Source organism: Rhinolophus hipposideros, assembly GCF_964194185.1.
Source record: "Rhinolophus hipposideros genome assembly, chromosome: 12".
NCBI classification, from domain to species: Eukaryota; Metazoa; Chordata; class Mammalia; order Chiroptera; family Rhinolophidae; genus Rhinolophus; species Rhinolophus hipposideros.
Genome location: NC_138058.1, coordinates 47,307,994 through 47,321,069, shown reverse-complemented (window position 1 = coordinate 47,321,069; position 13,076 = coordinate 47,307,994).

The following is a 13,076-nucleotide window of genomic DNA, read 5'->3' as shown; positions in this document are numbered from 1 at the left end:
ATGTCTTGGTATTATTAGGAAAATAGTTTTGACCTCATGAATCTCCTGAAAGGGTCTTGGTGACCCCCACAGAGAGGCAGACGACACTTGGAGAACCACCATCACAGCAAAGAATCATATTTCCTCACAAAGATTCTTTGATAGCTGAAACAGAATGCTGGGGTAGATCACCAATTATGATACATGCCCTTTTGATAGGGCAACTACTATAAAAATCACAGAATGAAAAAACAAAAGGATTTAGTACTAATTTAGCTTTTCTAATAAATGTGCATAAAAACAAACTTAGTGTCAAAAGTTCAGAGATTTTAGGGCAGGCGTCCGGATAGCTCAGTTGGTTAGAGTACAAGCTCTAACAACAAGGTTGCCAGTTCAATTCCTCCGTGGGATGGTGGGCTGTGCCCCCTGCAACTAAAAATCGAAAATGGCGACTGGCCTTGGAGCTGAGCTGCATCCTCCACAACTAGATTGCAGGACAGCTACTTGAGCTGGTGGGCCCTGGAGAAACACACTGTCCCCCAATATTCCCCAATAAAAAATTTTTTTAAAAAAAGAACAAAATGAGTGTTCAGTGAGCTATACTTAAAAAAAAAGTTTACAGACTTTAAAGTTAGTCATCTATATTTTTGTTTTTAAGCATTAGAAGTTCTAGTAGTGAGATAGCTTTCTCTCGTTTGTTACTTATTATCTAAAATTTTCTTATGGGAAATGATTTGAATAGACATTTCTCCAAAAGAGATATACAAATGGCCAATAAAAATATGAAAAGATGTTTAACATCGTTAGTCATCAGGGATATGCAAATCAAAATCACAATGAGATACAACTTCACACCCAGTAGGATGGCTAGAAATCACAAAGTCAGAAAATAAGAAGTATTGGTGAGGATGAGGTGAAACTGGAATTCTCATACACTGCTGGTGGGAATATAAAATGGTACAGTTACTTTGGAAAACAGTCTGGCAGTTCCTCAAACAATGAAACATAGAGTTAATGTATGATCCAGGAATTTCACATCTAGGTATACACCCAAGAGAAATGAAAACATAATGTCTACACAGAAACTGGTAAATGAATGTTCAAAGTAGCATTATTCATAATAGCCAAAAGGTAAAAACAACCCAAATGTCTGTCCATCAATGGACAGACAATAGATGAACAAATATGGTACATCCATACAATGGAATATTATTTGGCCATAAAGAATGAATGAATTACTGATGCATTCAATATGGATGAACCTTGAAAACATCAGGCTAACTGAAAGACGCCAATCACAAAAGACCACATATTATATGATTGCACTCATATGAAAGTACAGTATAGGGAAATCTATAGAGACAGAATGTTGATTCCTGTTCGGGGCAGTGGGTGAGGAGTATGTGGGTGTAAGGGAGTGATAGCTAAAGGATAAGGGGTTTCTTTTTGAGACAATGCAAATGTTCTAAATGACTGTGGTGATGGTTGCATATATCTGTGAATACACTAAAAACCATTGAATTGTACACTTCAATGGGTGAATTGTATGGTATGTAAATTATATCTCAATAAAGCCATTACTCCTCTCCCCAAATTAAGTACATTACCAAAAAAATTAACCATGAGAAAAAAGTTTTAGAAAGGTTCTTTTATAGAGGGGGAGACTAAAGCCCCAGAGAGAGAGAGGTGATTGACCCAAAGTCACGCAAAAGCTGAGACAAGAACCCAGGTTTCTGGTTTCTAAGTAGAGTACATTTCATCCCCCAGAATAGTATTACAATACCCCTTTCATTTCTGAGAAGAAAATTCCAATGATCATACCAAATTCATTCAAACTAGAGTCAGCCTAAGAAGTGAAAAGAAAGTATCTGCAAGAAAAGTACTCTGTCTACAATTCTGCTCTGAACAATGTCACCCTTTGTGGAAAGAAATGGGAAACTGAGCAGAATAAGAGAGGAGAAATAGAATTCACCTTCTTGCTTTAAACACTAAACCATTTATGGGTGGGCTTATAAATGGTCACAGCAGTTGCATAGGCTTTTGCCAACTCCTTTAAAAATAACTGTTCATAAAAATAGTAAACAAAATGTAGCACAAACATTTTGGTAGGTCCATGGGCTCGTAAATATCATATGCCTTCATATGGTCAAACATATTGTACTGGAGACAGCTTGTTGCTTTTATCACAGATGATTTGGTTCCAATGCTAGGAAGTGCTAGACAGAGCTATATGGATACCTCTGGTTTGTGTAATGCTTTGAGTTTCAACCTGCTCTTACATAGTATCATGTCTGATGCTCAGAAACCTGTGAAATCAATAGGGTGGGTATTATTAGCCCCATTTTGTAGTTGGGAAACTATTTTTAGGTAAGTAGGACAAGGTATTATTATCCTAATTTTATGAATGAGTAATCTTATTTTACACAAGCAGTATGATATAAACAGCTACAAGAGAACTTAAACTTATAGTTGGTACATGAATTTTGGGAACTAGTGCAAACTGGAGAACAAGGGAACAGAGGGTGTAGCTTTAATACTCATGAAAATGACAGTTTTATGGCTGCTTTATATTTATTACACTTCCATAAACTGCTTTTTGGCAGATCAGAACCTAGACCTACAAGCCCTGGTATGCTATGGAATGACTGACAGTGCTGCTTCTTGCACAGCTCCAGGGAACACACATGGAGGTGACACCATCTCCCATAGCATTAGATACGTGTGGTAGGTGTCTCCTGGAATTAACAAAGCAGTTTCTTGGCCATAAATCAGAGATGCTATGTAGATATCACACACATGAATGAGGCAAATCTAAGGCCCATCACAAATTCCACCTCTTCCATGAAATCTTCCTGAATAACTTCTGTCCTAAAAGTCCATTATATCCATCGTATATTTTGCTATTTTTTAATTTATCTTTTTATGTTATTCTTCCAGGTTTCATCCATTAAATATTTGACACATATAAGTTTCATCTCCTTCAAAAGATTTTAACTTTTCCACTTTCCCCACTATTTTCCACTTCTGTATGCTCCAAATTTCCTTATGCATAATAGATATAATACTCAATAAATTGAACTAGTCAGTTTGCCTTCAATAATTTGAGTCATTTGGTATTATAAGTGCAGGAAAAGAATGTAAGTAAATCCAGAAATATATTATTAATTCCATCCTTGAATAGTAGTTCCCTTTGAATTTACTAACTTATATTTCGTGTATCTAGTTTTTTGAAGTTGGGTTATTGCCTATAATCTTTGTGTCTCTATTTGGTGTATAATATGGACAAATTTGAATTCTGTTTACTAACGCTATTAAGTTTCAAGAGCCAACTGCCCAATCGTTTGAACAAATGCCCAATCATTTGAACTTTTAAAAGATAAACTGAGGCATATCAAAAATTTTAATTGTTTATTTGAGCAAAACATCATTTCAAATTGGGGAGTGCCAAACTGGACAGTGCTCCATCAACGGAAGCTAGGAAAAGATTTTATAGAGAAGAGGCAGAAGCAAAGCAAGGAAATTATTTGATTGGCTATAGCTTAAGTAGTTTCCTTATTTCAGAAGGCCTAGATGGCTGTTTGTGATTGGTTGTCTTTAGATTTTGATTTCTCGACCTGGAAACATTTACAGGCTTGGGTTATGGTTCGCTTACATAATGCCACTAAGGTGGTTCTAATGAACCACCTCAGTCTACTAGCCTCCCTGTTTAATTAATTTAACAATTGCTATATCTGGATTGCATTTACTAAGAAAGAAGATATTATGTAGGCTTCATTCCAAATAGTTAACCTAAAACTCAGGGCTTTAGGAAAAAGTGTAACTTAATTTAAAACAAATAAATATTTTTAAAGAGTATCAGTTAGGGGTTGATTTCAGCTGCATGTAATAGAAACTTGACTATAGCAGCAGCTTATCCAAATAGGATTTTAATATTTTCAAATAGCAAGAGCCTAGAAGCAGGTAGGATTGCCAGTTTTAGCAAATAAAAATACAGGACATCCAGTTAAATTTGAATGTCAGTTAAACAATTTTTTAATATAAGTATGTCCCCTACACAAATTAAACTGAGCAACCTGTATTTTCTTTTGCAATCATAAAAGCAGGCTTTCCAGGGCTGGCGCAGCTGCTCAAGGATGTATCAGCAAGCTCCTTCTAGCCTCCTACTCTATCATCCTTTCTTTGTGGCTTTTGTCCTCCTGGTTAAAAGATGGATGCTGTACACCAAGGCATCCAATTTATGTTCTAGGCAGGATGAAGGGGGGAAAGATAAATGGGAAGACAATAGTCCTCTCATCCAACACAATTTTGCAATGAGGTTTTCTCTTTGATCTAAGTATATCATGTGCGTGATTTTCTTACCAAGAGACAATTAAATAACACTGGATGTTGTCACCTCTCACAACCTCTTCAAGCAATTAACATCAAATGATTTCTTGTGGAAATTGAAAAGAAAATCACTAACAAATGCTATCCAATTACAAAAAAAAATTTTCTACTTAGTAGTGGTTTTTACAAACACTATTGGTAATTTTTATGGTTAAACCAGCTGGAGTTTCACGATTTTGATGAGGCATTTTCTGTCAATAACAAAATCAGTTGTTTATCTAATTTGGAACTATCAAAAGCAGTATCACATGGGAAGGCTAGCCATTTTCATTTTTCTGTACCAGTAGAAAAGTATATATAAAATAAGAATATAATTTTCACTACAACGTATGCATTTCTAGTAATTATGACTATAAAGATGAATTCTCAAAGAAAAATAGAAATTTAGTTTTACCAAGCTTTTTTTAATTTTGTTTTGTTTTTACAACTTGGCTGTCTGTCTGTCTTTATTAAGGTAACACGTATTTGATTTCTAGTTAAAATAAAAGATTCATGTCCAACTGAACAAGCAGCATAATTATTTTGTCAGGGAGTAATGCAAATGAATATTTCCTCAATTTCTTGGAGTGGGATAGTTTTTACAAGCTCTATAGAAGATAGCATTCAGATAAGGTCACACCAAATAGAAGTTTTGCTCATTGAATTAAAAATAGATCAGCTCAGTGACTCAGCAGGTAGCTGTGGTTGCCTACTAAGAACATCTTAATTCTTCCTTGTTCTACATCATAGTGAAGTACTCATGTGGTTTTATGGGGATTAGCTTGTTCAGCTATTAGAAATAAGATCACAGTATATCTAGGACATTCTGTGAGATAGAAGGCCCTAAGAGTATTATGGGTCAAATTCTGGTTAAGTATATGTAAGCACATATTCAACATAACTATTTAAATTTCTTTTAACTGAGTGTCTTATGGGTCAAATTCTGGGTAAGTGTAAGTAATATATTGAAGCATATATTGAAGATTTAAGTTCCTTTTAATAAATTTATGGTAACGTGGCTAAGGTTATAGAGAGCACTGGACTGTGCTGATTTCTAGAGCATTGCCTGTTTCATGATGTCGTGAGCCTTGAGCCTTCCTACCTGATTTCCCCTCCCCCTGCCAATGGGAAACCTCAGGGGGCCTTTATTTATTTATTTTCCTCAAGGGCCCTTTAATGTCATCCCCTTTTTTATTAATCACAGTCAGGCAGTGTCCAGTCACCTTCATCCCCAGAACAATCAGGGATGGTCTCACAAATGGAGTTGGTAGTTCTCCTGAAAGGAGACATGAGGAAGAGAAGGCCTACTTCCCCAAAAGTGTCTCCCTCCAAATTACTGGCTATTGATAGAGAAACTTTAAACTAGTATCTACCATTCACATATATTGATGTACATGGCATCCATCCACTTGAAACACATCCTTGTATTGCCAACATATATTAGGTACTGCAGAAACAAAGATAAATAAAAACTGGATCTTGACCCTCTCAGGGCTCCATTTAGCTCCTGATTTATCAGATCCCTGAGAAAATAAATAGGTAAGTTATGATGTGAAAAAAAAAGAAAAGTACGAAGGTGAGAAGGGGAACTTCATCCCTTCTAAAGCTATTAATTGACAGCAAAAAGTTAAGGAAGACTTCATTGGTAAAGGTTTAAAGTAAGATCCCTGCTAGTAATATTTGCATTTTAACACAGGAGTTGGGGAAGCTCTTGGGTTGTTCAAATCAGACCACTAAATGACAATCTAATGCCAACCTCTAAGGTTAACTTAAAAGGTGTTACATTAATTAAATAAGGAGGCCATTAGAGTGAGGTGGCTAATGCTGGGGCAACCTACCTAAGCAAACCAAAATTTAAGCCTCTAAATACCTCAAGGTTATGAAATTGAAACCAAGGACAACCAATCACAAACAGCCATCTAGGCTCTTAGCTGTAGCCTATCAATAATTTCCTTACTTTGCCTCCTCCTTTTCTCTGTAAAAGTCTCTCCCCAACCTCCTACCACTTCCAATTTGGTGCTGCCCAATTCAAATCAATTTTTCCTCAAACAAACTCTTAAATTTTTTAATGTGCCTGTTTATCTTTTTAAAAAAGTTAATCTTAGTATCTCAGTTCTTTGTCTTAGGCCTCATAATTTTACTTATTTCATTGTGTGTTAGTTATCCATGTAAATGGCTTTCCATTCATTTGTTCAGAATGAATGACAATTTTTTTTGTCAATTATTAACCCCAACCAGAGCATTTAAAATTTTTTTTACATTTCCCCTTAGAGTAGAGCTGACTGAAGAAAAAAAAAAAGTAGTTTGATAATTTTCTAAACATTGTTTTAAGATTTATCTATCTAGTTTGTTGGGGAGCCAATATTAAGGTTGACTTGGATATATCCTCTACTCACATATTCCTTGGAACATGATTGTTCATAACCTCAAGAGGCAGAGATTTATCTCCCGGTTTTCGGCCCCAGCATGTGGCTCTTGCGTGACACTGGTCTGGTGGTCAGTGGGTTGAACCCCAACAGCTTAACAGATAATTGCTCCCAAGTTCTTGGAACTGAAAACTGTCAATCATTTCACAATATATACTGAGTCTTTCTTTTTGGCAAAAGAATTGTGTTTCTGTAGAGTTTATATCAGTCCAAGAAAACAACTTGAAAAAATTTACAAAGCAACATAAAAATAAATATAAATAAGTGGAGTGAAAATAACAGTGTATAAAATCAGTCCTAGAATATATACTGATCTTCTTAAGTGCTGGAACAAATGTGAGGGCAAATACAAATTTTCTCCCAGCTGTAAATGAGCCAAGAGACTTTCTTCTTCTCTTTTTTTCTTTCTGAATTTCTTTCTCTGACCTTTTCAGATGTACGTGCATCTTTTTAATGACTGAATAAGCCTCTGGTCAGTCACAACTCAGGAATGTTTCCTCGAGGGCCTCGGAGCCATGTCTTTGAAGTATAATCACCAAGGAAGATAAAACTCAATCAATCTCCCAGTTTTCTGAGAGCAGCTAGATCTGACTTGTCACCTAACTCCAAATTGCAAAACCTACCTAATGGACTGAATGGGTATGTCCACGTAGGTTTGTAAGAGAGGGAGATTCTTTTCTGTCCTTGTGATCCATCGTTGCCTATGTTGAGCGTTAAAATTTGGTTTAATGCTTATTCAAATTCACAATTTCTCATTTTTCTATAATTGTGGAGAATTTTTCTGGGTTGAGAGGAGATTTTGTTTTTAATTATACTGCCCCAACACAAGCATGGGCTGAGTTTTCTGGCAACTGAGATATTGATACCCAATAGGTTTCAATCATGACATTAATCCTCTGTCTTCTTTAAGTGATGGAGAATCAGTGCAGCACAGTGGTCAAGGGCATAGACTCGAGTGAAAATGCTTGCCTTCAAATCCTGGCTCTGTGATTCCCCAGCAGTGTGACCTTGTGCCAATCCATTGGCAAGTACACTGAATTTCCCCCAAGTCTAAATTTCCTCATGAACTTTCTAAGCCTCAGTTTCCTCATCTCTAAAACTGAACGATGAATCAGCTTGACTTGAACCTCATGGAAAGGGTCCCCCACAACAAAGACAGGCTCTGTTGCTGGAAGGAGAATAAGACAATACTAGGAAGGCCATAACACTTGGTGTCCCGACTATTGTTAATCTCCCACTGGAGGCTAAATTTCTTGAGGGATGGGGCTATGTCTTGCTTTATGGCTTCAGTGCCCAACACAGTAAGTACCTAATACTTAATAGTTGCTCAATAAATATCTGTGGAATGAGTAAATCTAGTAAACAAAGTTTCAGAGGTCACAAAGCTGAAACAAAGAGTATAGCAAATAACAGTGGGAAATATTGAGACATAAGTTAGAACGATGTAGTAGGGAGGTTTAAATGGTAAGCTGAAGAATTTGTGCATGGCTCTGTCGGCAGTAGGGAATGACTCAAAGTTAATGGGCAGGGAAACGATATGATCAGAGCTAAACCTTAAGAAGAGTAAACCAATAGCTATGTCTAAAATGAATTGGTGGTGGGACTCCGAGTAGTTGGCGAGATGTTTCTAATAGAAGGGTATGACAGTCCTTTAGGTTAAAGCAGTGGTTCTCAATTGGCGGTGACTTTGTCCCTCTGGGGACATGTGGAAATGTCTGGAAACATATTTGATTTTTGTCACTAAGGGGGTATTACTGGTATCTAGTAAGTAGAGGCCAGGGATATTGCTAAACATCCTACAGTGCACAGGAAAGACCCTAAAGCAGAAAATTATTCTGTCTAAAATGTCAATAGTATTCTGCTTGAGAAACTTTCGGTTAGAGGTGATTAGAAAAGATAATCAGAAGGAAAAGAATGGGGCAGACATGAGTGGTACTGTGGAAGTGGAATACAGAGAATTTTGAAAGTGACTGAATCTATAGGGCAGAAGAGAAGGAGGGGTTTGAAAAACACCTTCGAAGGTTTAAAGCTGATATGTCACAGGGGTAGTAGATGGGGGAGGTATCACTTTATAAGGGGTGTAAATGTCTAATTATTATGTTGTTTTGTGCACCCAAAACTAAAAAAAAAATTAAAAAATGAAGAAAAGCTGCTGAGAAGATGATGACGTCAGGAACAGGAACAGAGAAGTCAGAATGAGGGCCAAAGTTTAAGGGTGAATGACGGAATTTGTTTTAACTATGAGATGTTATCTGGATACCTTAGCACAATTCTAGAGGCAGTTGAAAATGTACTTGTGGAGACTAGCAGGAGGCTAAGACCAGAGATAAAGATTTTAGGAGACATTTGCATTGAGTTATTGGTTAAAGGAAGGGGAGCAGATGAGTTTGTTGAAAAATAGCATAGAGGAGATGAGGTCTGAGAACAGAATTTTGAAAGAGTAGGAGAAAAATGCAGCGATATATTATTATAAGACTTAGTACCTTTTATAAAATCATGTTATTTTTCAGAATATTTCTCCCCTTCAATTAGTTTCCCGTGACAAATCCAGCGTATTAATTAGAGTACCTGGAAGTAAACCTTTCCTGTTTCTAAACTCTTGTTAAATCTATATCAAAGAGCCTCTTGTTCTCTTGTTTTTAAATAACTTTTATTAAATTCCTCAAATCTTCTTATAAATCCCACACATACTCTCAAGCTTGGCTTATTACAACAGTATTTTGAAAGCATTCCTTTCCTTTTATTCTATAACTATCTTTAGCATTTAAGAATTATTGAGAAATTATTTTCAAGATCAGCCTTCTGCAAAATTGTGAAGCAATTGTTTGATTTCACAACATAGCAAGCCTCTGGCTTTTTTGCTATCCATGCAGGAAAAAAGTGTAAGTGTGGGTTTATATCCCAGCTCAGCCACTAGTAAGCTACGTGATCTTTGGAAATTTTCTTTCTCTCTCTCACATTTTTAAAAACTTTTACTGAATTACACCATACCTACAAAAAGCTGCATGAATTTTGTTAGAAACTAACAAACTTTAATGTGATGGTTGCCCTCACCTTACCCCAGTTGATTGCCCATACCTTCAGTGTAAATTCCTAGACACAATTCAGATGCATTACAGATTTTAAGAAACTTTCCAAAGTTTTCATTTTGAAAAATGTCAAACCTACAAAAAGTTGAAAAAAAAATATTATAATGAGCATCCATATATCCTCACCTAGTTTCACTTATCAGTAACTTTTGTGACATTTGCTTGCTCTGTCTGTTAGCATGTGTCTACCTATCTATCTTTAATACCTCCCTATTTTTATTTTTCGCTAAGTGTTACCCCTAAATACTTAGCACTTCTATCTCCTAAGAATAAGGACATTCTGCTATATAACTGCAATACCAGGGGCGCCAAAAAAATGTACGCATATGACTTGTATTCATCTTTTGTTATCGGTATATATTATTACAATTTGAACCGTTTTTTCCTTTCTCAAAATGTGTATACATTTTTTTGGCACCCTCTGTATTATCTCACTCCAGAAATTTAACACAGATACAGTGCATTATCTAATACATTTTCAAAATTTTAAAATTGTTCCCCAAATGCCCTTTAAAAGAGTTTAGTTTATTTTTCCAGCTGGGATTTAATCAAGGTACATGTCTTTTTAGTCTACTTTAATTTAGAAAAGTCCTTTCTATTGTTTGGTCTTTTATGACAGTAATAATTTGGAAAATCACAAGCAAGTTGTTTTGTAGAATGTCTCACAATCTAGAATTGCCTGATTGTTCCCCCTGATTAGTTTTGGGTTAAATATTTTCACAAATATACGACACAGATGGTGCTGTGTCTTTTCCATTGGGTCACTTCAGGAGACGCATAACCTCAGTGTGTCCCATTCCTAGTGATATTAAGTTAGGTTGCTTAGTTAAGGCGGTGTCTACCCGATTCCTCCTTTGTAAAAGCAGCTTTTCCCCTTTTTAGTTAATAAGCAATCCATGGGGTGATACTTTGAAAACACGTAACTAGCCTCTATTGTGGTCTTGGAGTTCTTATCTGGCCTAGCATTCTGGAGTTCTTGCCAATTTATCAACTGTGGTTCCCAAGATTTTTTTTTTCTTCGATTGAGTTAGCCAGAAGTGGCTTCTGTTATTTTTCCACCCAGTACCCTGATCCCCATAATGTGAGTAAGCATTGTGTAAAATTCTCACCTCACCAGAGTAAAGATAGATATTACCGTCAGGGTTTCTAGTGTCAGAGTGTTGTTTTTTGAACCTGACTATGCTACACCACACAAAGGCCCGTCTATATGGGACCTCCGGGGTTATTCAGGTTACATGTAGAGAGATAGTTTTCATCAATATTGTAGCTGGTGGGCCCTGGCTAGGCTTGCTAGTCTCCGTCCCTTGTAGGCCTCATAGATAAATGATATACATACCCAGGGACTAATCGTTGTTACCTAATTGCAATGAGAATATGCTGATTGTGATACTTAGTTGTTATTATAATGCAGTGGACAATGTAGCAAGGCAGAACTAGTGACAGACTAAAACCCTATATGTAAATTGAACTTGCCGAAGGGATGACCTGGCTTGCTAAAGGCAGATTTTCCGATCACACTAGATAATTGTGCTGGAATTTCAAGGTGACTTGCGTTGTATTTGTTAATATAATAACTGTAGTAACAGAAAAACTCTAAAATCACAATGGCTTAATTCAGTAGAAAATTGATTTCTCTCTCAGTAAAATTCCAATTGGTGTTTGGCGAATGGCGTTCCATATAATAACTCAGGCCCTTGGATTTCTTGCATCTTATGCCTTGCCATCTTCTGGAGCTTTAGAGTCCTATGTTCCAGTGGCAGAAGAAAGAGATCGTACAGGTTTTTGGTTTGGGTTTCTGATTATCATGGTGTTTTGAATAACTTTCACATACACAGCAAGAAGCAAGAGCAAAGACAATGAGGTAGGTAACCAGAGTTAAGATAAGGTGCCAACCCAGTGGACAGACCACTTGAATTCTGAGGTATGCAGTGTTCATAAGTCCTATTATCTTTTTGCCACATCAACTTTCCCTGCCGGTGGCCTGGTTGAACAAAGAGGCTCAGCAGATCGAAAGAGTCTACACACTACGTACATTGGAGAGAAGTATAGGCAGGTATGCCTGGCCAATAGCTGTAATTCACCAAGAACCATGCTGGAGGGTTTTATAGGCCAGGATAAACGTGCTGCAGATCACTCTGCCCACATTTCATTGGCCAAAACTTACACCACAGCTGTCCGTTAGAGAGGCTAGGAAATGCAGTCTAGGAGCACTGGCACAGACCTGGTGAGCAGCCAGCCGTTCTCTCCCACAGAGGCTGTAAGAGGCTTGGCAGACCTGCGAAGCTGAGAGGGAGTGGATGCTAGAGAAGTGTAGTCACTGAACACCCGCAGCCTGATGGTGCCTGTGTTTGGGGCTGGCTTGGCCTCCCTGCTGCCAACTTTTACATGTTGATGAGCCAACTTTTAAGTATGTTGATGAGCAGTAGATTTCATTGCAATCTCCAATTCACACTCCTCTGAGGGATTACTTCAATAGCTTAGGAGCACTACCACTACTTTCTCAATGTTTCCTTAGACGTGTTACAGGCATCTATAGCTATCGTGTTTCCCCCAAAATAAGACCGGGTCTTATATTAATTTTTGCTCCAAAAGACGCATTAGGGCTTATGTTCAGGGGATGTCATCCTGAAACATCATGCTAGGGCTTATTTTCCGGTTAGGTCTTATTTTCAGGGAAACACGGTAGTCACCTAATTGTGAAGAGTGTGTGATCAGGGGGTGGCCGGTTAGCTCAGTTGGTTAGAGCCCGGTTCGATCCCCACATGGGCCACTGTGAGCTGCGCCCTCCCTCAACTAGATTGAAACAACTACTTTACTTGGAGTTGATGGGTCCTAGAAAAACACACTTAAATAAATACAAGTTAAAGAAAAAAGAGTGTGTGATCAGTTTTATGAAGAAGCTGAGCTCAGCAATGTGCAAGTATGAAAGTAACCCTATTCATCAGACCAGTTTCAGATAGATGTCCCTATCTGAAACTCCAGTTACAGGTAATATCCATTTACTCCAAGATAACAAAAAGGCCTTTAGTTTCTTTCAAATGTGAAGGGTTCTTTCAAATGTGAAGCGTTCTTTCAAATGTGAAGGGATCTTGTCCAGATTTCCAGACGTATGTGTGGCCCACAAGGAAAGTGACACAGGTTTGTGATTAGACAAAATGCTGTGAGAGGTTTGGTAAACCTCCACTTGGGGTTTTGCCTTGAATGAATTATTGAAAAC